This window comes from Perognathus longimembris, chromosome 6 (genome assembly GCF_023159225.1).
Source record: "Perognathus longimembris pacificus isolate PPM17 chromosome 6, ASM2315922v1, whole genome shotgun sequence".
Classification (NCBI taxonomy): domain Eukaryota; kingdom Metazoa; phylum Chordata; class Mammalia; order Rodentia; family Heteromyidae; genus Perognathus; species Perognathus longimembris.
Genome location: NC_063166.1, coordinates 38,120,836 through 38,146,307, shown reverse-complemented (window position 1 = coordinate 38,146,307; position 25,472 = coordinate 38,120,836). Strand labels below are relative to the sequence as shown.

Genomic DNA, 25,472 nt, shown 5'->3' with positions numbered 1-25,472 from the left:
TTGAGCAAAAGAAGCTCAGGGACAGTGCCCAGGCCCTGAGGATCAGGGCTAAAATACATACATACATACATACATACATACATACATACATACATACATACATACAGTCCATAAATATTCAAAGGGTTTTTAAGAGAAATTTCTAGAGAGAAATTCTGTGCATAAGGGAAGAGAATTGTCAGACTTCTGAGCAGAGAAACAGCTTTTGTTTTTTTTTCATGGCCATTTTGTCTTTGTGAAATACTCATATATCACAATACTATTAAATTTATCTTTTCTAATATTAAAATAGACACTGGCTTATGATTTGTATTCATAATGTACTGTCTGCCTTTTACCATTTTAATTTCATTCTATTTAAAAGTTTATCTTTTGCATACATATGGTTTTTTTTAAAAAAACAAGATATAAAATGTCTTTTCTATTTGGAATGTTGAATATACTTACACTTCAGACCTATATGATTGGCATTAATTCTATCATCTTTGTATTTCTTTCCCAATTTCCTCATCTATTCTTTATTCATTTGTTAGTAAGTAAGGTTTACTGTTTTTGGTTTAGGCTTCCATTTTATCTCTTCTGTTGCTACTTGGTTTTACCACTTAATCTGATTTTAAGTGGTAACTGTATATCAGATACATATAATTAATTCATCACATCACTATTAACAAATATTATACAACTTCATGTAATATTTAACAGCTTTATAATAGTATAGTTTTATTTGCCTCTTTTTGTGTTAGTGTCGGATTTTATTTCACATATATTATAATCTAATAATTTGTTGAAATATTTGCTTCAAATTGCTATATTATCCTCGATACTTATCTATTTTGTTCTGTAGATCTTGGTTTTCTCTGTAACAGTTTCTTTTTATCGTGAAGAACTTCCTTATTCTTGTAGGATGAATCTTTTTCAGCTTTTATTTGTCTGGAAACACCCTTGTTTCATATAGGTTTTTATAGGAATATTTTCTGTGGATATACCTCTTTAAATTTCTAGATTGTTGTTTTCCTCTTTCAGCTCTTTAAACATATCATTTCATTGTCTTTTTTTTTTTTTTTGCCCTGGTTTTCAATTATCCTACCTGGGAATTAACTGTATTGGTTAATGTTTTCAAGGATTTTGAAATTTCTCTTCTTGGTTTTCTTCCAACAATTCAATTCTGTGTAACAAGAATCTCTTTTTCAATTTCCAGGAGCATGGCCCTCCTTTCTTTCAAAGTCATCACAAGCAGGTCTTTGGATGCCATAATTTGACCATCACTATGTTTATAATGTGCTAAATATTTTCAAGTAGAGTTTCTCTGTCAAGCTTCTTACTTCTTCCTTAGCCCTTTGGATTTTTTAAGCATCCAAATTTCTACAAAATACTTTCAATGCAAACTATCCCTGTATATTAGTTTCTGATCGCTGCTATGACAAATTATACAAACTCAATTGCTTAAAACAATATGAATTTAGTACTTTGCAATTACAGAAGTCTGACTGGCATTAAGTAAAGTATCAGCAGGCTGTTCTTTCTGGATGCCCACGAGGCAACTGCATGACTTTATCAGCTCTAGAGGCTGTCTTTGTCCCTTGGCCACAACTGCACATCCTGTGGCCTTGCTTCACTGTCTTAGGTTCCCTCACCAATCTGAAATGTTGCCTCTGTCCAACAGGTACTCTTGTGATCCACTGGATACTATTGAGATAACTCAGGATACTCTCCTGAAGGCCTTTTCTTAATGACATCTATGAAGACATTTAAAGTGTACGATAACTTATTTACAGATTCCAGGGGTGAGGACATACTGAGGGAATGGTATTTCTTCACCCCCTATTTGATTTTATGTTCAATTTCAACATGGCAAACTCTTGCCTTTAGATAGAACAGTTTTGTTGTTAAGGAAAAGGAATGTTGTTAGTATTCACAAATTTTTACTGTTTGCACAGGGTGGTCATGTTTATGTACGTAAAAGGGGACTAAGGGACTTGTTTTATCACTTAAAGTAGTTGTTCTATAATCTTACGAAGACACTTTTCCCCACTACCTGGGTGGGGGAAGGGAGTATTCTCACAAGGGCCAAAGCTTTCTGGCAGTCCTAAGTCTGTGGCTACTCTGGCCAGGGAACTTAAACAGCCTTTTGAGAATCCTGTTGTGCAGAAGCAATCTAAGTTTTCTCTTCTCTCATCTCCATTCAGGCCTTCCAGAGTTATGCTTCAGGCTCTCTTGGCATCTGGGGTAGCATCCATCCTCTGCAGTCTTCATGCTCTTGTAAACCCACACTTCCAGCTGTACAGATGGTCTACTTGGGACTGGGATCAGTCTCTCCGTCATAGCACCTTGAGGCTTCATCTATACAATTCTTTTGTTGACTATTTCAGTAGCTATTTTTCAGCCTTAATAAGTAGGAAACTCAAATTATTATGTGATTTATTTTTTGCCAGTAGTGGGTCTTGAACTCAGGGCCTTGATGTTGTCCCTTAGCATTTTCAATCAAGGCTGGTGCTCTACCATTTGAGCCACAGCTCACACCCAGCTTTTTGATGGATAATTGGAGATAACTTTCATGGACTTGTGTAATCAGGCTGGCTTCAAACAGATCTCAGCCTCATGAGTAGCTACAATTACAGGTGTGAGCCACTGGTATTAGGTTAATTCTTTTATTTTAATTTTTGTTTTCTATTTTACGTATCCCGAATCAAAAGCTTTGCTTGCATTGTGTGTCTTAACCCACCTGGATCATGCTTGAGACAAATAGACACACAGTATGGTTGTTTTGTCATGCAAGTGTCACCTTGCTCTGTACAACAGTTCTTTGTACAAGAGTTTATCTCGGTATTTGGGCCTCTATAAACTTTAACATAATACTCAATTTCATTGCATTGAACAGAATATTCACTAATCAACTTCATTCTTCAAAAATATATAAATTATGAATTTGATATTTAAGCCTACATAGAGAAATATTGTTATGAAAAATACTCAAAATTGTATATTATATTTACACAACTTGCTTAAGCATTATTAATTATATGTCTGTCTTAGTCGCTTACCAATAATTCAGACATATTGTCTAGTTTCTCCTAGAAGCTGTCTTAGACACTCCTGTAGCAGGAGTGTTTGAGAATGAGTGTATCATGAGCATTGTTCAGAAGACTTTGTGTGCCTTCTCACCATACTCTGAGTTGTTACTATTCTTTTCCTCACTTACAAATGAAGAAACTCTCTGTGTAATCATCTCTATAGTGGTGCATTTCTGTGGGTTTCCTCAGTTAGGGTTTCTAGGAACTATTTCCTAAACTTTAATCATAGATGGTTTATTCAAATCCAAAGCCTTAAATTTTCCTAAAAATCCCAGTAATTGGTATAAAACTTTCAGAAAAATAAAACACTGAGTTTAAATGACCCACTTTATAAATTTATTAGGAGTAAGCTACATATATTAATGGTATAGATTAGTCATCTGTGAGTCTTACTGAATGTAGTATCTAGTTCACTTTGTCTGGGAGGGGGCCCAAGGTTGTGTATTTCCAATAAACTTCCAGTATGTTCATTTGGCTAATGGTGCTGGTTCACAACTACACTTGGACCTGAAGTAATGATGGACAAAATCACTAAACTTGTCATAGCCTCATCTGTTACTCATATGCAAAGTGAGGTCAGATCCTCTGTGCAGGTGATAAAACTCACTTCATCTAGTATATTCTTCAGTTTAGGGTTATGCAGATCTATAATTTTGGGGTGTTTTTTTTTTTTTTTTTGCCAGTCCTGGCGCTTGAACTCAGGGCCTGAGCACTGTCCCTGGCTTCATTTTGCTCAAGGCTAGCACTCTACCACTTGAGCCACAGTGCCACTTCCAACTTTTTCTTTCTTCTTTTTTTTTTTAATCACTTATGACATTTTATTGGCATATGACAGTTTACAAGGATCCCTATTTATACATCACATTGAGTATAAATCGTTTAGCCATCTACATTCATCCTTATTGGGTAATGTTTTTTTTCTCAAATTATAATTTCCAGCAATGATACTAATATTAAAACAGCATGGGTTTGGCTCCTCACACAATTTTCATGACCATTCTATTTGCAGGAATACAGATAAAAGTTATTAATTGGCTAGACACTGAATCTATGCATGTTTATAAGTGTGCAGGTTTTGCTTTTCTATTTAAGACAGTAGGGGAGAATGGAATTTGCTGAGAAATTATTTATCGGAAATTGGCAAGTTATATAAATACAGTGCTATAACTTTTGGTTACTTTCATTGTCTTCAAGTTGAAAAGACATTGTAGAGTAAGGTGAATATGAGAATTCCATATAATATAACACCATTATGGTTAAGTTTTTCAGAGCTAAGCATATAAAGAAGTAGGGTGTGTTATTTTTTTAAGCCACAATTTTAATTCTTCACTGTGACATTTTAAAGCTGAGTTGGATCCTTTGGTTAAAGTTACTAGATTACAGGTGCCAGAAAATAACTCAGATAGCTGCATTAACATACTTTCTTTTGCCTAGAGCAAAGAAATAAAAATGAACCAAAGGATTTTTCCAGAAAAAAACAAGAAAGATGTTTAAGAAGGCCATGACTCAATTTTTAGGTGTGTATGCTTTTCAACATCCTAGGAATTTTAGTAACAAAACAAAATATGTTTTTCCCAATCACAGTCCACTTCAAGGAATTACTGTTGTTCCCTTTTTTGTCACTTCCAGTTTTTTCTATATATATGGTGCTGAGGAATCAAACCTAGGGCTTCATGTATATGAGGCAAGCACTTTACCACTAGGCCATATTCCCAGCCCCAGATCTATAATTTTTGATACCTTTTATGCTTAATCTTGAAACTCCCTGCTTTAATCATATCCCAACTTTGTTAACTTAGATGTCAAACAATGTTCCAATACTTTTACACATAATTAAATGTTGTGAACTGCCTAAAACTAACTTCTTTCCTCCTTTCTTCGTTTCCTCCTCTGTCCCTCCATCTCTCTTTCCTTTCTTTCCTCCCCCTCCCTTTTCCTTCATATTTATATCTGTCAAGATAAGGGGACTATGGGAATTATACTGAAGTCAGAGATATGCTTGTGTACTTTAAGTAATTTGTGAAGGAAAAAATTGAAGGAGCATTGATGAAACAAGAAGATAGAAGGCAAAGGACAAAGAATTTAACAGTCATCAGCAAAACAGTTACTCTGAGTTTCTCATATCAGTTTAGTCATATCTGTTCAGGTATTCCTCGACATACAAGGGAAACTGCCAAAGTTTATGTGTGCTCTTTCCCTGGCTGCACTTACTGTGTGATCACAGGATGCTTCTTAAGACCAGGGCTGGCTCTTTTCACTTATTTATGTATGCCTTCTGGCAGTCACAGTTCAGCATATTGCTCATCTATACATCAGTTTATTTGATACCTGGTAATATTTGCCACTTGTTGGATGCTATAGATAAGACACTGAAGTAAATACTTTGCCTATTATCAGAGTTTTTATTTATAACAATGGATGGGGTGGTTACTATAAATCCATTTTATAGATGATGAAAGGAGTCTTGGCACCACAAAGTAAACTCAAGCATAGTAATACTACTAATAAGTGACAGAACCAAGAGAACCAGAGATCTTCTAATATTGTATCAGTAAGTTTTGCTATTGCTGGTACAAAGGTAATGTGCCAGATGCTATAGTCAGTAAAGTGAAAATCACAGTTCCTTACTTTGAATTGTTTCTAATCTGGAGGAGGAGACAGATTCTCAAGTGACATTTAAAAAGTAGTATAAATTAATGGTGAAGCCATATATAGGTAGTTGTAGAATTTCACTGATACTGACCAATGAATTTGGAGGTCAACAATTTTCTTTCCTTCTTTAATCCTTTTTTGCTAGCTAATTTTTTAAATCCTTCCTTGTCTCTCCAGAATTGTATTAGAGCTTGAGCCTGATTACTTGCTAATCTCCCTGGTTTGGAAGAGCTCCTAGATCTGGTTTTGCTGTCATTATCATAAATGGCATCTCATAGACACTTTTAGTGTGGATTTTGGTGTTTCCTCATTACATTCCCATGTAAATCCAGCTGTAAGAATCCCATGAGCTTCATTGTGTTACAACGAAATTAGATTTCACTTTTTAAAACTTTTTCTATGTGTGTTGTCACCACTTCACCAAAATTCAAAGTGTATTACATGTTTTCTTTTGCTGAGAAAGAGATATTCATAAAAGGAAAGAAAGATATATTCATGCTAGAAGAAACTAACAGAAAGAAACGTAGGAAGAAATGGGAAGCTAGACCTTTTATGTGGGCAGTAAGCATCATTGACTTACAAATAAGAAGAGATGCTGTGATAAGAAAACAGACATATTTGTACTGTGAATCTTTATACTGCTCACGTGAAGCATTTATAACAGAGCCTATTGCACTGTGAATTCATGATAATGGTTATTGCTGCCTTCTCCAGCTAGCTTTACACCACTGCTGTTCTATAACCTGAGTCTTACGAGACTGGAGTATTGCATTGGCCCATAGTCTATATTGTGTCATAGGTTGTCAGAAGCTTATGGATTTGTGACTTTTAATTTTTTTTTAATTTTTATTAAAATAAGTCTTGTTAGGGTTAACATAATTAGAAAATTGCAACCACAGTATTTTCTTGTCCATTAAAGTACTTAAAACTCAAATGATTTCTTGGTATCATCTAGCCCCATTTCCTTGTGTTGCAATGATATGTTTTTTGTGGCCTTCATATGTATATACATGTGATATCCTAATTACATTTTCTTGGCTTTTAACCTAATGGAAATGTACAAGAACTTACTGTTGATAGACAATGTGTTAAATCTTGAGTCTTGCCAGTATCTATAAAACTGACAAATCCTGGGCAATATATTTTAGGAATCATTTGTCTAGAAGATGTTCTGGTATTACTAGTGTTGAAAAAAGAGGAATAGTTCTATTGCTATATTGTCAGAAACATCTACAGTAGGCAATAATAACTGATGGATCATAAAGCCAAAAGGTTTTACACAGAGATGATCAAATTAGGGAGGAACTAACATAGAAATATAGAACATATCATGTCAATTAAGTGCTGATGGGAAGGTCAGTGCTTTTCCCTGTAAAAGTATGGAAAGAAATTGATACAGAATGGTGTTAACATAGTTGTAGGAATGCTTTTGGCTTTAACCCGGAACAGATCCAGTTTTAAAAACTGGAATAAATAAGAATATAGGTGGGATGACATTGCCCCATTTGTAAGGAAATGGAAGGACTTGGAAAAAAATTATACTAAGTGAAGTGAGCCAGACCCAAAGAAACATGGACTCTATGGTCTCCCTCATAGGGAATAATTAGCACAGGTTTAGTCAAATCACAGCAGAGGATCACAAGAGCCCAATAACTATACCCTTATGAACACATAAGATGATGCTAAGTGAAATGAACTCCATGTTATGGAAACAATTGTTTTATCACTGTTGTAACTACTTTCAACGTGCTATGTGTAACTGTAGCTTCTATTATTGATGATCTTCTTGTATCCCCTTCCTGTGGTTGTACCTACACTATCATTGTATCTTATCTGAGTACATTGGAAACTGTATATACTGGTATTAGAACTAGGATATTGAAAGGGAATACCAAAATCAAGAGACACAGGGTAAAAAAGGACAAACAACTACAAAAGCAATACTTGCAAAACTGGTGTAAATGAACTGAACAGCTCATGGGGGGAAAGGGAAAGGGGGAGGGGAAGGGGGGGATGAGGGATGAGGTAACAAACAGTACAAGAAATGTATCCAATGCCTAACGTATGAAACTGTGACCTCTCTGTACATCAGTTTAATAATAAAAATTTAAAAAAAAAGAAGAATATAGGTAGTCAACTTTTCAATGCTGGGAATCTAGAACTGTGAACATTTCTGTTCATACTTGTCCCCTCAGATTGAAAGATGATGGAAAGAGTATCAAGTGTTGTGTTGTACAATAAGGTACAGATGCAAGGTCTTACTTGCTTTCTTCAGTGTGATTTTCAAAAGTTTTTTCAGAAGTCCTCCCAGATGTGCCTCTGTCTCACCTTCAGGATGGCAGATGAAGTCTATGAGGGTGGCCTATTCTTTCCTGGTATTTAATCTGAGTGCTTGTGCTTATGCATTATAGCACAACCAATAGCACCAGATTATGTCATCAGTCTGTGTCAACAAAATGGGATTTTTTACTGAATCTTTAAAAAATACTATCATTTATGAAATGATGGAAGTGATTTGATTTCTCGTTTTCTTACTAATGTCTGAAATTTCCCTTAAGTTCAGTTCTTTGACCTTTAGTCAAACACAAACTCCCTTTTGCCTAGAACTGGTTATGCCTACTTCCATGAAACAAAAAAAGAAAAGAGTATGGAAATCAGGGTCATTCTGGAACACTCCATTAACTTATTGGCCAGAAATAAAAAGGACAGAAATGCTAATTTGAAGGCAACCCAATCTAGGAGTGAGAGCTCAGATTTCTCAAAACACTAATAAATAGAGCCAGGCCCTGATAGAATCCTAGTTCCTCTGGAGGCTGAGATAGGAAGATTGAGGTTCAAAGCCAGCCTTGCCAAGTTTATGAGATTCTTATCTCTGACTAAACCCACTAAATAAATAAACAAACAAAAACCCTGGAAGTGGAGTTCTGTGACCCTTGAGGTAGAACACCAGCCCTAAGCAATAATGCTAAGAGACAGTATGTCCAGTCCCTGAGTCAACTGGAGTAGAAAAGTTCTTATTATTGATGTGGGACCACTAATCAAAGTGATTTACCTTACTAGAAATAATTAGTCAAGAAAGGCAAGAGTAACTGTTAAGTGACCTCTTTCTGTAGAAAAGAACAAACAGATCTATTCACTGTTTGAATTGAGACATGCTCTTCTCTACCAGAGACTGAAAGAAACAGTGGAGTTCATCTAAGATGTAGGACTCACAGGTTGCCTGTGACAGAGCAACAAGAATTTGCAATTACATTGTGGCACAGCTTTTCAAACTATGCATTTATGTTGGCATTTTTGTGTGTAATTTTGTAATGCAGCAAATGAAGAATGGTTTAAGAAAGCAGTAATTCATGTGGTAGATAGCTTAATTATTCTTTCTATCTTTTGGCTAGTTAATGAATCAAATGGTTTCTTTCAGTGTGAAGAAAAATTTTGTTTTTCCAGAGTTCCTTATGAGATGTATAAAAGAGTCCATCTGATAGAGTGGGAACTCCTGAGTAATTGCCACTAGGAATCAATTTTATATTTCTTTATAATCCTATTTCCAAAGATGCAGAATCCTGGACATGTGTTTCTAGAGTTGTTTACTAATAACAAGGTAGAGCTGTGGCTTGCCATCTTGTTGTGGATTTGTGCCACAGATTGTTTTAGAGAATAAAAACGCTAGAAATGCCTTTGCAGCCCCTTTGCTCCCCAGGTGTCATTCCCCTTTGGGCTCTCTTCCCTGAAGGTGACCCCTTACTTCCTTTGGAAATTTGTCATTCTCATGTTATTGCTGCATTTGTGTGTGTCAGAAAAAACAACAGTTCAAACAAAGTTGAAATCACTTGGTCTTAGCAGTTAAAAAGGAAAAACACAGAATATTTGGGGAGGCAATTTCATAAGCAAATTCTAAAATGTCTGTAGATTCAGAGAGCAAATAATAGCCTCCCCCTCCCCCACAAAAAGAACAAATGAAAGGGTTTACTTAATCTGAAGTGTCTTTTAGCAAATGGTGCAGGGAAAATTGGGCATATACGTGGTAAAATGAAAGTTGACCCCATAGATCTCATTATTCAGAGATGAATTTGGGAATGGTGGGGGCAGGGTTGTACATAAATGCAGAAGGGAACTTTCTAGCTTACTGCTTTTGAGAAGAAAAAAAAGATTTTTATTATGAGTGATCCTTTGGTACTTATTGGAATAAATTCAGTTGAAGAGATTGAACTAATTGAACTATGGTAATGTAAAATTAAAACCTAATTAAATGTCTGTTTTGAAATTAGTATTTAAAGTGGTTGCTGAAGTTTTCTGTAGAGCATTTTATCAAATTAGGTATGTTTCCTTCTACTACTAGTTTGCTAAGTATTTACATCACTAATGCATGTTATTGTATCAACCTCTTCAATATATTTCGAGGTGTTCTTGCGATTTTTTTTTTTTTTTTTTTTTTTTGGCCAGTCCTGGGCCTTGGACTCATGGCCTGAGCATTGTCCCTGGCTTCTTTTTTGCTCAAGGCTAGCACTCTGCCACTTGAGCTGCGCCACTTCTGGCCGTTTTCTGTATATGTGGTGCTGGGGAATCGAACCCAGGGCCTCATGCATACGAGGCAAGCTCTCTCGCCACTAGGCCATATCCCCAGCCCCTTCTTGCGATTTTTTTTAAAGCTTTATTCTGATACTATGGTGATATTTGGTTATGTTTAAATATTAAACTAATCTTCTATTCCTGAAATATATATGTAACTTGGTTATATTATCTTTTTATATAGTTGTGTGTTTGATCTGCTAATATTTGTTTAGAATTTCTAAATCTTTCTTCAGAGATATTAGCCTGTAATTTTCTGTCTTGTTATATTCCTGTCAGGTTTTTGGTGTTAATATTAGGTTTTTCTAATAAAGGTAGTTTGAAAGTATTTCCTTTTTCTAGAAGATTATTTTGAAGTTTATTTGTGATTTCTGATGTGTTTAATCAAATTTATCAGTGAAATCATTGCGGTGGAGTTTTCCTTGTGGGAAGTTTTTAATCAGAAATTAAAATTTTTTAATAGTTTTAGAGACTCTTAAATAGTTTAAATTATTAAGGAGTTAATAGTCTTAAGAGCTGTTCGGATAGTTTAAAGCTATTCAGCAACTTAATGCTATTCAAATTTTGAATTTTCTGGGTGCCAGTGGCTTATCTATAATCTTAGCTACTAAGGAGACTGAGATCCAGAGGATCAAGTTTTGAAGCCAGCAGCAGCAGAAAAATTCATGAGACTTCATCTCCAAAATAAAGGATGGGCTGGAAAGGGTGGCTCAAGTGGTCAAAAGCCAGCCAAGTAAGCATAATGCCCTGAATTCAAGCCCTAGTACACACATGCACACACACACACGCACACACACACACACACACATGAATTTTATTATGGATCAGTTCAATTCATAATTTTTTTTTAGTAATTTGTACTTTTCATCTCCATTTTTATGTGTATTTGTATAAAGTTGTTAATTATATTTTTATTATGACATTTTAAAACACAATTTTCAATTAGCTAGTAGTTAAGCTCTTTTACTAATGTTAAATTGGATTTTGTGCCCACCATTTCTACATGTCAAACCTCCTGTAGTTCCCTCCTTCTCCTCTTGAAAGAAATCTGGAGGCTTTTACATGGAATTGTAAGTGGTAAACTCTCTAATTTTGAGTGTCCTCAATCTTTTTTTCTTTTCTTTGGTTTGTAATGTCTTCTTTTTGGTGTTGAAGATTGAACCCAGGATCCTATACATGCTAAGCATGACTCTAATATAAATGAGATAATGTAGTATGTTACTTTTTTTTGGAACTGTAATGCTTTTATTATCCGAATGTATCAGAAACTGGTCTTTTTTATAATTCAGCAATACTGCCTCAGATTCCTAGTTTCACAACATCCAAGCATGATTCTATTGCAGTTTTTCAGAATAGAGTAAAATCTTTAGTTTTCGTGGTTCAAATCTAATGAGAAGAAGCACGTCTACTTTGGTTTGAAATTTACAAGTTCACAAAAGAGTATAGAAAGTACGAATTTTCCCCAAGCAAACTCCATTCCATTAGACCCAAAAATAAGTAAACTTCCAATCTGAAAATATTAAACATGCCAACTTATGTTGATTTAACTCAAAAATCAAAATATAATGTCATTTCCCAAGATTAATCCTGAGACTCAGGCCAAGTTCTACCAAGAGTACATCAAATAAATCATTGTGGCATTTGAGAAGAATTACATCCCTGGGGAGAGATAACCACAGCATACTTTGCTACAGAGGGTATCTTGTGAAAACTACATAGCCAGTACTTAGTGCTGCCTTAACATTCCCAAAGTCTCGTGAAATGATCACCTCAATTGCCGATGCAGTGAATTTTTATACAGCATAACCCAAACACATATAAAACAGATCTGGAACCCCTGAGAACCAAAGAATAAAAGAGTAACACTGTTCCTGTTGATTTCTAAATGTCAGAATGGTAAGACTGTAAGTGTTGCTGTGGAGGAGTTCTGTGACATGAAGTTTCCTCATTCGCATATCCTCCCATATGTAGATAGCCAGCATCCTGCTTGTGAATGTAACACAAAAAGATCTTCTATTTATTTTATGTAGCTAACATTGAGTAGCATATGCCCCAACACAAATCTTTGAGTCTCAGAGCTGTTTTGCATATGACAAGTAATTGATAAAGTGTGACTTTTTGTGACTGATTTTCTTCACCTAATGCCTTCCAGGTTCTATGTTGTAGTGTATGTCAGTTTCCCATTTTGTAAAGCCAAGTAGTATTCTATTGTATGTATGTGCCATGCTTTGTTTATTCATGTACTTGTTTGTAATTATGGTAAATAATACTACTATAATGCTGATATACAGCTATCTCCTCTTTATTTTTATAACTGTACATATTTATGAGGCACTATATGGTGTTTATGATACACATGTATGTTGTGTGATATTTAAATCAAGGTATGCATGTCTTTTATATGCTTGCCACATATGAATATGTCTCTGAGACTCTTCTTTAGGCTCTTTTGAGCATAAGCATAGAATAACTGGAGTATATGGTAATTCTACTTTGAATTCTTGTAAAGAACCATTTTTTGTAGTGGCTATACTATTTTACATTCTCACCAACAGCACAGGCCTCTATTTTTGCTGCCCCCCCCCCTTTTTTTTTGGTGGTGGTAGTACTAGGGTTTGAACTCAGGCCCAAACCTCTTTTTAAATTAAAAAAAAAAACACTTTTCTGGTTACAGCTATCGAGTGAGTATGAAATAAGATCTCATTGTAATTTGGAATTGTATTTTGTTAATGATAAGGGGCACTGAACTTTTTATATACCTATTGGTCATTGTGTGAGTGTGTGTATTTTTGGGGGTCGGGGGGCGGGGTCGGTCATGGGTCTTGAATTCTGGGCCTTGGGTGCTGTCCCTGAGCTCTTCAGCTCAAGGCTAGCACTCTACCACTTGAGCCACAGTACCACTTCCTCATTTGCATATTTTTGCAGTAGTAATTCCAGAATTTTGCCCAATTTTATTTGCGTTTCTGTGTTTTTTCTTATTTTTACATATTAAGAAAATCACTTTTCAAATTTTGCCATATTTCTAGAAACAAATTATTTAACAACATAGATCTTATTATCGTGTTGTAGTTAAAAACACTTTAGATAACATATTTAAACAAAGGTAATTATTACTATCTGTATATGTTTTTTATGTCTATTTTTGTTATCTCTGTTTTCTGGATACATGTCTTATTTGTTGAATGGTTTCATATCATCAACCCACCTCTACTATATTTAAGTTTCTGGAGGAGAAATAATTGATTCTAGTGTTCTTTTAAAATTATACACATATTTGTACATTCAAATGACATGCACAGCAGATTTACCACTTCCTACCATTTCTGAGTATATGTGATGGGAAAGAATGGATCTTTGGATTAAGAAGCTTTGGTGGTAGAACTGTTTTGATTAGTTACTAGCTCTTGGTTCCTAGCTCTTTCTCCCTGAGCCTGTCAGTGTTTCTTGTCACAGGCTGTTTTACATTCTCTGATCCTGTAAGAGTGAACTGCATTAACTTGTCTTCTCAACTAGTCAACCTCACATTTCACTGGTATTCCTGACATTAATTTTGCCATAATCTTGCCAGCTTAGAAAAAAAATGGCTAAGAAACAAAAGCTTGACTGTTTCTGGGCCCTTATTCTTCTGGAAAAAATTATGTCATATGCCACAAAACTAGTTTCAAATTCAAGATCAGAAGAACCAGAAGCTGATAATATGTCATCAGGGAGGAGAACCAATAATCTTTAACTTTTAAATTCACCTCCTGTACAGCTATTACTTCTTAAGCCTGGAAGGGGTACAGTCATCTTTCCTAGCAGCTTTCCTTATAGGTAAGGTTACCTGGACCATTTCCTCTCCATGGGCATTCCTATGGCTGCTGTCCCTGCAGTGGAGTGGCTGGGTGTTGATAAAGACCCGGGATATTGAAGAAGCCCTCTCTGTGTTGGCTAATGATGCCAACAGTGCAAAGCATCAGCCACTCTCTGGTACTCCATCTCTCTTTGTCCTTCCATCTTTCTGTAACTCTTGCTGTTTTTTCCCAAGTAACATTTTCCCTCATTTTGTTTCTGCTTCATATTCTGTTTCTGCTTCTGGTTCTGATTCGGGGTAGGCTGTCAGCACAGCAAGGAAGAAACAGTCCTAGGCTGTATGGAACCCACAATGGGAGCTATTTCCCTGCTGGCTATTGAAACCACTGATGTTGCATTTGTAGTTTGACAGGATTGACCCCAAGTACCAACAACATTATCTGTTATTCAGAAGACATTTCTGAGCATTTACTCTTGTGCGAGGCATCCTGCTTACCAATGCAGGTACAGAGAATAAGCTCCTGTCAGGCCAAAAATGGGAAGGAAAGTGAAGTGTGATAAAAGCCTGATGGCATGTTTCAGTCATACTCCCTATTAAAAGAGTACTCTTAGGGAGGGTGGGAAACAGGTACCAGGGAACGGATATAAAGCTCAGGCTCTGGATTGTTGTTGGAAACAGCAATGTACTACATTTCATGATTGGATTTCCATGTTAGACAAATCCTAGTGCTAATAATTTGAAGAATGGATTGGGGCTATAAGGCTACCCAAGGCCTAAAAATGAAGAAAGACCAAATAAAACAGAAGTAGAAAAAAGTGAGAATTGAGCTCAAAACATTTAGGGGACAACATTGAAAGGCTTTGGGGGCCTGATGTAAGACAAAAGGACATTGACTCATGTTACCTTCTAATTGATATCCAGCTGTTGAGAATTAAAGGGACACTGTTAGGCCTGGGTGCTGAGGTTGTGTCCCTATAATCCCAGCTACTTGAGGAGGATCACAGTCTGAGTTCAGTGCCAGGCAAAAATGCAAGACCTTATCTGAAAAATTAATAAAACACAAATATGTCTCAAGTGGGAAAGCCACTGCCTAATAAGTATGAGGCTCTGAGTTCAAACCCCAGTTCAGTCAAAAGGGAGTGTTTGTGCTGTTAATAATTGTTTCCTCTAAGGGTGCAAACAGGTAGGGACTGGGCAAGTCTCGCATTTAATCACCATAGATAAAGAAAAACATGGTATAGATGATTCCTGTGTGTGTGTCTTAGGGAACTGAGTTAATGAGAAACAGAAAAATGGTGCATCCAAATCTGGCCAAGTAAATATATTAGGGTAAAAATTGATGCTTTATTATTATTGTTTTTACTGCCGTTATTTTGTTTGTTTTAAGTGGCAAAGTCCTCAGTTGCGCCTTTGGCTACAGATAAGGCTGGACCCAAGTGGCTATTAACTGAGGAGAGCAAGTAAGAATTGAGAGGATGAGAACTGAGACCATCCTTTTGAAAGGATGGTCCGGGAGGGCTAGGTGTAAGCGTGTGTATGGCACTTCCAACAGTGATGTAGTTGGAGAATAGGTACTAACAAAAAATGGTGCAGAGAAGTTGCTGGTAGGAAGACAGAGTGAAAAGATCAGGCAGTCAGGTGTAAGGCCTCTTCCACAAAAGTGGATCACATGATTAGTGGGGTAGTCAAGAAGAGGGATTGTGATCTTATTGTAATTTGCAGTCATTTCTTTTTTCTTTCTTCTTTCCCTTTGATTTATTCCCTTTTGTCACTGTTTTTTATTTCTGTACCTTTGTCTTGTATCCAAGTTTATCCGATTTGGTGAGGGAAAGGGGAAACACAGAAAAGTTGGAGAAAAAAGGTGAACCAACTCAGCAATGATACTCTAGACACTATGCTGGAAATGAACTTTACAACTTGGGGCCGGGAGAGGTGAGGAGGGAAAAAATGGGAGAAAATGAGAGAGGGTGTAAAAAAAGAGAAGAATTGCATAGCAGGTATCCAGTTCTTCTCCACACCCTGCTTGGCTCACTCTGCTACTTGGTGTGACTGTCTAAAGATACACTAGTCCCCTGAGCTGTGCCTAAGGATAGTTACATAAATGATAATCATCATGGAAGATCAATTTAACAGTTTTTGAAAGTTAAAAATCACAGTTGTTCTAGGATAGTCCTAGCATAGGATCACAGTAGCTCAATAGCTATGTACATATGATTATATAAGCTGATGCTAAGTGAAATGAACCCCAAGATATGGGAACAAGAGTTTTTTTCATTGCTGTTGTTATTTTTAATGAACTCTGAAATTATTTCTTTTTTCTTTTGATTTTCTTTCCTGTGGTTTATCCTCAGTTACTGCATTTGATTTTGGTACCCTGAGTATTGTATACATGTTTATCTGAATAGGGAAGGAAAGGGGAACATGGAAATGGTGAGACAAAGGACAAAGTGAGAACCAGTGCAACAGATATCCTCACAAGACAATGTTGGAAATTAACTGTACAACTTGGGGGAGAGGACTGGGAAATGTACTCACTACCTTACATATGTGACTATAAACCCTCTGTATATCACCTTGACAATGAAATTAAATTTTTAAAAATCACAGTTCTGAATTTTGAGCAATCTATTCTTTTAAACATTTCTGTATATTAAACAGAAAAATGTTTATTTCTCAACTGAAGACTGAAAATAATGGAATAGAAATTAGAGTAAAATATTGTACTAAATGCTATTTACATTTAACTGGAAGATCCTCTTGAGTTTGTTTTTGTGGAAATGTAAGATAGTGAGAATAGTGAGAAGAGAAAAGATAGTGAGAGCTCACTTGAATTGTTTACAAAAGTTTTGATCTTGAATATTACAGTATGCCTTCGCATTATGGGGTCATGGCAAACTATATAACCTCTATATTTCACTCTTCTGTTCTTATATTTACATCTGTAATACTGTATTGTATTGCCATAACATTTGTGTCTTCTAAAAGCAATTCAGTTGCCCTCTTCCCAATTCAGATTTCTGGAGTGCCAGGCTTCGCCCTGCCCCCCATCCATGTGGGGGCGTCCTGGGCTTCTCTGCCTCTTCCGTGTATGGTCCTCTTGCTCTCTCATGTCCCCTGGCCAGTAAGGATTAATCGCGGGAGCAGAGACCACGGGTAGCCTCAGGTGATGCATGGTCGGGAGAGGCTCATGCCCGCCAAAGAAAGACACGGGCACGTGGGTGTCCCAGAGAAAGCCTCAGGGGAGTTCTGGTTTATTCAAGGGAGGGGCCAACAGTTTATATGCCCAGAGGTAGCGCCCTGGAGAGGGGCTACTGGATTTTAACAATTGGCTAAAGGACTGTCCGTCAGGTAATGTCACGGAACTTCCTCTATGGGCGGAGACCACAGCCCCCAAGGACCGGGTCTCCGCCATTACACAGGTGGCCAAGCGAGAGGCAGGGGCTGCTTTGCTTCTCTTCTGGTTGAAGCCGGAAGGTGGGGGGATGGGCCAGCTGGGCCATCCCCTCTTAAAGGCACAGCTGTCCCCAACACTGGGGTGGTGTTTTTTGTGGAGTTTTTTTTGTCAGTTTTCTTCTCACCCAGTTTCTCAATTAGCACCTTGTTAACTACACACTTTCTGCACAGAAATCATATTGTGCCATTTAATCTTTGTAAAGAAATGAGAGAATATGAAACATATTCGTGTTAATAGGTTGATTCAGCTTCCTGAAGTGGTACCTCTAGGTGTGGAGCCTCCATGTCACAAGGTAAAACCTGATTGTTTAGCCTATTCTAGAGCAGGGAGGAAGAAGATCCTTCTCCGGCCCTGGCAGCAGGCCCCATCCCTGCATGATGTGCAGGCATTTCCGGCTGCAAGCCTCAGCAACCAAGCCTGACAGCTGGACTGTTCTCCCTGTCAGCTTCCACTCATTTTTCTAAGGAAGAAGCACTGAACCACTTCCACTGCCTTGCCACTTCTAGATTATTTTCATTTATTGTCTCATCCTGAGGTTAGCTATATTTCCTAGTAGAAGAAAAATAAATAGGCTCACTGGCTGTTCCATTTTTAGAGTTTTCAAGAAGACATGGTAACTTTACACTCAAATGGTTATTCATTTATTATGCTTACTTTCACATACTGCATCTATTAAGGACAAATATGTAACCATTAGTATGTAAATTTAACTTCGGCCTGAACAAATGAGCTAGAGCCTCAAATGTTATTTATTGACTAGTTAGTTTTATTGTAATCAGAGGAGAGCCTATAGAAATGTATAAAACTATGCATTGTGAGCTGCATGAATAAAAACAGATATCAATTTCATTTTGAGCTGGCTTAATTTTTGCCTCCTTTGTGACTTACAGTCTAATACCTTCATTTCAAAATGATTTTGATGTTTACTTAGCTATTAAATAATATAGGTAATTTAATGGAAAAGGTTGTGGAATCATGTAAAAAAGTATACATGTATCAAAGAATCACATGATAATACCCCATGAATAAGTATAATTTTTGTTTTTATATATCAGTTTAAAAGTAGTGGGACTGAGAGTGTAGTCTAGTAGAGCACATTCTCAGCATATACAACTCAACCCCTGACCCCAGTAAATAAATGGGCGGATTGATAGATGATAGATAGATACATAGATAGATACATAGATACATAGATACATAGATGGATAGATGGATAGATAGATAGATAGATAGATAGATAGATAGATAGATAGATATGGGTGGGTAGATAAAATGAAAACCCCTGGAAAGAAGGCATGGCCAGGCTTTTTGTTGTATTCTCCACATTTGGCATTTGTAGGAGTGACCCATGTTTTTTCAGGTCCCTCTGGTGGTGACACTTCTTACCCCTCTCTATACCCTCACTGGTGGCCTATTGACTCTAGTCCTAGTCTGGGTCTTTTGCTCTGCAGCCAGTCACACAGTTACAACCTTTTATAAATTAAGAAAAAGCATTTCCAGTTTGCAAATGTGCTTCACAGTCACAGTTGAGCCATCCGGGTTCCTCTTCCACCCATGACCCTCCATCCTCCAGTGTGTCCTACCCCTGTGCTGTTCCTACCAAGCTTTCAGGCTTCTTATCTGTCCACTGTTTCTTGCCTATTCTGCCATATTCCTCAAGCCACACTCTGATCCACCAGGCCAGGCTGAGCACATGGTTGGTTCCTTCAGTAGTTCTCTCTAAGCACTGACCAGTACTTTCTTGCCCTTTCATTTCTGTCTGCTTTGTCAGGACTTTTGTATTTACTTCCTTGTTTGGACTTGTTGGTTCCATGTTGAACATGCCTTAAGATTAAAAATCCCCCCACAAATGAAAGATTTCTGCTTTGAGTTCATGGTTTGTGCCACATCCTCCTAGGTCCTTCCCACTTGAGCCTTTACCCACCTCATCTTATCATTGGAAAAATCTATCATCTAGTGTGAATCTTTCCTCTTCTCTGCTTCTAACTTTTTTCCTACATTTCTCTCTCTATCCTAAATCTACTAAAGGAGAGTTTAGGGGATGGCATTCAGAAATCTGCTTCTTACCATATTCCCAGTGGTTCTTATATGCTTGAATGTTTGAGAACTTGCAGCTACATTGTTACAGTAACTTACTAGGTTCCCTTGAATCTGGTTCTTGCCATTTCCAGCAATCCCCAAAATATGTTGTCACTATCATATTTTGACCTTGTCTCAATAATTCCTTGTGGCTTAAAAAGGGATCTTTTTTTTTTTTTTTTTGACAATTTTGGGATTTGAACTCTGGGCCTTCTTACTAGGTTTACTTGCTCAGCTCTCCCACTTGAGCCATGCCTTAAGCCTGTTTTGTTTGTTCTCTTTCTGTTTGTTTGCTGGTTATTTTGGAGGTAAAGTCTCGTAGACTTTTCTGCCTTGGCTTTCAAACATGATCACCAAGTCTCAGCCTCCTGAGTAGCTAGGATTACAGTTGTAATCCTAGAACTGGAACCCAGCCTCCTTAACATTTTATCCAATGTGTTTTTCATTAAATATCCAAATTTCTCTTGTCTCTGCTTCCCTTATGCCCACCTTTTGATATCACATAGTACTTTAATTTCTCTATTGCTCTGTTGACTCAGCAAGCCTCTCCTAAGAGTGTCTGTTGTGGTCTGGATTCTGTGCTCAGTTATCTCCTTTGCTCTTGTCATATGCCTCCATGATTCTTAGCCAAATTTTTTATTTTCTTTAATCCTTGCAAATACTCCATATGTTGACAAGTGGCTGAGTTATGAGTTATCTAGATGAATACACACCATAGCAATATGTTCTTAAGATTTGCACATTTAATCGTGTGTGTGTGTGTGTGTGGTGGTGGTGGTGGTGGTGGTGGAGGTGGTGGTGGTGGTCTGGGGGCCTGAACTCAGGGTCTGGCATTTTCCCTGAGCTTTTCTGTTAAAGGCTAGCACTCTACCACTTGAGTCATAGCTCTACTTGGAATCTTTGGTGGTTTATTGGAGATAAGAGTCTTATGGACATTACTTCCTGGGTTGGCTTCAAACCACAATCCTCAGATCTCAGCCTCCTGAGTAGCTAGGATTACAGGCATGAGCCACTGATACTTGGCCTGCCTGTAGAATTTTGTACACAACCCTCTAAAATAAAGTATTTGAAAATGTAAAACTCTTGATACAAGGATTTTTTTTTTTTGGCCAGTCCTGGGGCTTTTTCCCCTCAAGGCTAGCACTCTGCCACTTGAACCACAGTGCCACTTCTGGCCATTTTCTGTATATGTGGTGCTGGGGAATTGAACCCAGGGCCTCATGTATAGGAGGCAAGCACTCTTGCCACTAGGCCATATCCCCAGCCCCGATACAAGGATTTTTCTTACAATGTTATGAATCATCACTTCAGAAACCTTTAGAATAAATAATAAACTATTCTAACTTGAGGAAAGGCATAATAACGATATTGAGAACAATGGGAATGGGTTTCTCATTATTTGAGATGAGAATTATAGATATGGAAGTAGCCAAGCATGAATCCTGGTTTTAAGGTTAGAATCAGATTTCTTATAAACACATTGGAGGATGGGACACACCTGTGATCCCAGCACTCATGAGCCCCAGACAGGGAATATCCAGCCTCAGGCCAGCAGGCCCTATTCAAAACATAAGAAAAAATTCTATGTATATGTGTTGTTATCCCTTCTTACTTCTCCCACTTTAAGGGTCTAAAAACCACAGTAGCAGTGAACAGTGTTGGTGTCTGTATCTTGGTTTCTAAATACCATTTTCAACTCAAAGGAAATATAACTACTTGCCAAAAATACTGAATCTATGGCCAGCCCAGGACAAAGGAAATGATTAGCTTGGGGGGAAAAGTGTTGAACTGTATGCGATTTTATGATTTTGTTTCTCTCCTCACAACCATTTTTTTTTATTTTTTTTTTCTTATTTATTGTCAAAGTGATGTACAGAGAGGTTACAGTTTCCTATGTTAGGCCTTGGGTACATTTCTTGTATTATTTGTTACCTCCTCCCACATTCCCCCCTCACCCCTCCCCTTGTCCCTCTCACCCCATGAGTTGTTCAGTTGTTTTACACCAAATGGTTTCGCAAGTATTGCTTTTGGAGTCATTTGTCTTTTTATCCTTTGTCTCTCAATTTTGATATTCCCTTTCACATCCCTAGTTCTAATACCAGTATATACAGTTTCCAATGTACTCAGATAAGATACAATGATAGTGCAGGTACAACCACAGAAAGGGGATACAAGAGGATCATCAATAATAGAAGCTACGGTTACACATGGCATGTTGAAAGTAATTACAACAGTTATATAACAATCATTTCCATAACATGGAGTTCATTTCACTTAGCATTATCTTATGCATTCATAGGGGCATAGCTATTAGGCTCTTGTGATCCTCCTCTGTGACTAGGCAAAACCTGTGCTAATTATTCCCTATGTGGGAGACCATAGAATCCATGTTTCTTTGGGTCTGGCTCACTTCACTTGGTATAAATTTTTCCAAGTCCTTCCATTTCCTTACGAATGGGGCAATGTCATTCTTTCTGATAGAGGCATAAAATTCCATTGTGTATATGTACCACATTTTCCTGATCCATTCGTCTACTGAGGGGCATCTAGGTTGGTTCTGTATTTTAGCTATGACAGATTGTGCTGCGATGAACACTGCTGTGCTGCTGGCTTTAGTTTGTTTGTGGTCTTTTGGGTAGATGCCCAAAAGTGGGTCTGCTGGGTCATAGGTGAGCTCTATGTTTAGCCTTTTGAGGAATCTCCATACCGCTTGCCACAGTGGCTGAACCAGTTTACATTCCCACCAACAATGGGGTAGGGTTCCCTTTTGGCCACATCCCCTCCAACATTTATTATTGTTAGTTTTCTTGATATAGGACATTCTTACTGGGGTGAGATGGAATCTCAATATTGTTTTGATTTGCATTTCTTTTATGGCCAGTGATGTAGAGCACTTTTTCATATGTCTCTTGGCCATTCTCATTTCCTCATCAGAGAAGTCTCTTTGTAAGTCTTTAGGCTATTGGTTCTTTGCGGTTTTGTTTTGGAGGAATTTAATTTTTTTAGTTGTGCATATATTTTAGATATGAGGCCTTTGTCCGTTGTATTGGAGGTAAAGATCTTTTTCCAATCTGTGGGCTTTCTGTTTATCTTGAGAGCTATGTCCTTTGCCGTGCAGAAGCTCTGAAGTTTGATGCAGTCCCATTTGTCCATCCTTTCTTTGATTTGTAGCATTTCTGGGTCTTTGTTAAGGAAGTTCCATCCTGTGCCAAGGAACCCAAGTGTTTCTCCCACTCCTTCTTGTAGTGTTTTCAGGGTATCTGTTTTAATTTTGAGGTCTTTGATCCATTTGGAATTGATTTTGGTGCAGGGTGATATATAAGGCTCTAGTTTTAATTTGTTGCATGTGTTGAGCCAGTTTTGCCAGCACCACTTGTTAAAGAGGCTATCTTTCTTCCGTACTATTGTTTTAGCTCCTTTATCAAAGATTAAGTAGGCATAGTTCTGTGGGTTCATTTCTGGGTCTTCAATTCTGTTCCATTGGTTTTAATGCCTGTTCTGGTGCCAATACGAAGCTGTTTTTATTACTATAGCTTTATAATATAGCTTGAAGTTGGGTATTGTAATTCCCCCAGCACTGTTCTTTTTGCTTAGGATTGTTTTTGCTATTTGGGGTCTTTAATTGTTCCATACGAATTTCTAGATTGCTTCCTTTATTTCATTAAAAAATGGTGTTGGGATATTAATGGTTATTGCATTGAATTTGTAGATAACCTTTGGCAATATTGCCATTTTGATGATATTAACCCTCCTAATCCAGGAGCATGGGAGGTTTGTCCATTTCCTTAGTTCGGCCTTATTTCATTTTTCATGTTTTTAAACTTCTCATCATAGAGGTCTTTCACTTCTTTGGTTAAGGTTACTCCTAGGTATTTTATGGTTTTTGAGGCTATTGCAAAAGGAGTTGCTTTTCTGATGTCGGCTTTGGTCTTCAGGTCATTAGCATATAGAAAGGCCGTTGACTTTTGAGGGTTTATTTTATATCCTGCTACTTTGCCAAAGTTTTGGATCAGCTCTAGTAGCTTGGGAGCAGAGTCTATGGGGTTCTTTAGGTATAGGATCATGTCATCTGTGAAGAGAGACAGTTTAACTTCATCTTTTCCTATTTGGATGTTTTCTTCTTGCCTAATTGCTCTGGCTAGGAATTCTAGTACTATGTTGAAGAGGAGGGGAGAGAGCGGACATCCCTGTCTTGCTCCTGATTTTAGTGGGAATGGCTATAGCTTTTCAACATTTAGAATTATGCTTGCTGTTGGTTTGTCGTAGACTGCCTTTATTTTATTCATGAGTGTTCCCTGGAATCCCAATTTTTCCAGGGCTTTTATCATAAATGGGTGCTGGATTTTATCGAATGCCTTTTCCGCATCCAGAGATATAACCATGTGATTCTTTACCTTGCTCTGGTTGATGTGGTGGATTACATTAACTGACTTGCGTATACTGAACCAACTTTGCATCCCTGGGATGAATCCAGTTTGATCATGATGTATGATTTTTGTTGATGATCTGTTGAAGTCGATTGGCCAGAATTTTGTTGAGAATTTTTGCATCAATGTTCATCAGGGAAATCGGTCTATAGTTTTCTTTCCATGATGAGTCCCTGCCTGGTTTTGGGATGAGGGTTGTACTGGCTTCATAGAATGTGTCTGGTAGTGAACTTGCTCTTTCAATTTCATTGAAGAGTTTGAGAAATATTGGTGTGAGTTCTGTTTTGAAGGCCTTGTAGAATTCTACTGTGAATCCGTCTGGACCTGGGTTTTTCTTGGATGGGAGGTCACTAATTGCCGTTTCTCTTTCAATACTGGATATGGGTCTGTTTAGAAGGTTTAAATCTTCATGGTTGAGTTTGGGGATTTTTTCTAGGAAATTGTCCATTTCTTCCAGGTTCTCGAATTTGTTGGCATAAGGGTTTGCAAAATATTCCTTTATGGTTTACTGAACTTTGGTTGTTTCTGTGGTGATGTTACCTGTTTCATCTCTGATCTTGATTATTTAGGTGTGCTGCCTTCATTTTTTGGTCAGGTTTGCTAGGGGTCTGTCTATTTTGTTAATTTTTTCAAAGACCAACTCTTTGTTTTGTTGATTCTTTTGATGTTTTTTTTTTTTGTGTGTGTGTGTCTCTAAGTCATTTAATTGTGATTTGATTTTAATTATTTGCTTCCATCTATTGACTTGGGGTTTGGCTTGTTGTTCTCTTTCGAGGAGATTAAGGTGCTTCCTTAAGTTGTTGAGTTGCTGTTTCTCCACTTTGTTGGTGTAGGCACTCAGAGATAAATTTTCCTGAGTAATGCCTTTGCTGTGTCCCAAAGGAGCTGGTACTTTGTGTACTCATCTTGGTTGAATTCCATAAACATTTGAATTTCTGTTCTAATTTCTTCAATGACCCACTGATGGTTCAGCAATATGTTGTTTAGTCTCCATGAATTGTTGGATTTTCTGTGGTGGTTGTTTGAGTTGAGCTCCATTTTACTCCATTGTGGTCTGAGAGAATGCAGGGAATGATTTTAATACTTCTGAATTTGTACAGATTTTCTTTGTGCCCTAAGATGTGATCTATTTTGGAGAATGTTCCATGTGCTGCTGAAAAGAATGTGTATTCTGTTGTTGCTAGATGGAATATTCTGTAGATGTCGGTTAAATCTAGTTGGTCTATGCAGTTGTTTAGTTCTGTGGTTTTTTTGTTCAGTTTTTGGCATGTTGATCTGTTCAGAGGTGACAGTGGAGTATTAAAGTCTCCAACTATCAATGTGTTAGGGTCTATGAGTGTTTTTAGAGTCAGTAGTGTTTTTTTGATGAAGTTGGGTGCTCCTGTATTTGTGGAGTTTTTTGTGTTTGGGTTTTTTGGGGGTTTTTTTTG

General features: G+C 37.3%; 1 protein-coding gene across 7 annotated transcripts in view; it reads left to right on the top strand.

The window, feature by feature from the left end:
- The window catches only part of Fars2 (phenylalanyl-tRNA synthetase 2, mitochondrial), a 367,213-nt gene that overhangs the window by 177,152 nt on the left and 164,589 nt on the right, over positions 1-25,472 (top strand). The gene's annotated exons all lie outside the window — the stretch shown is intronic.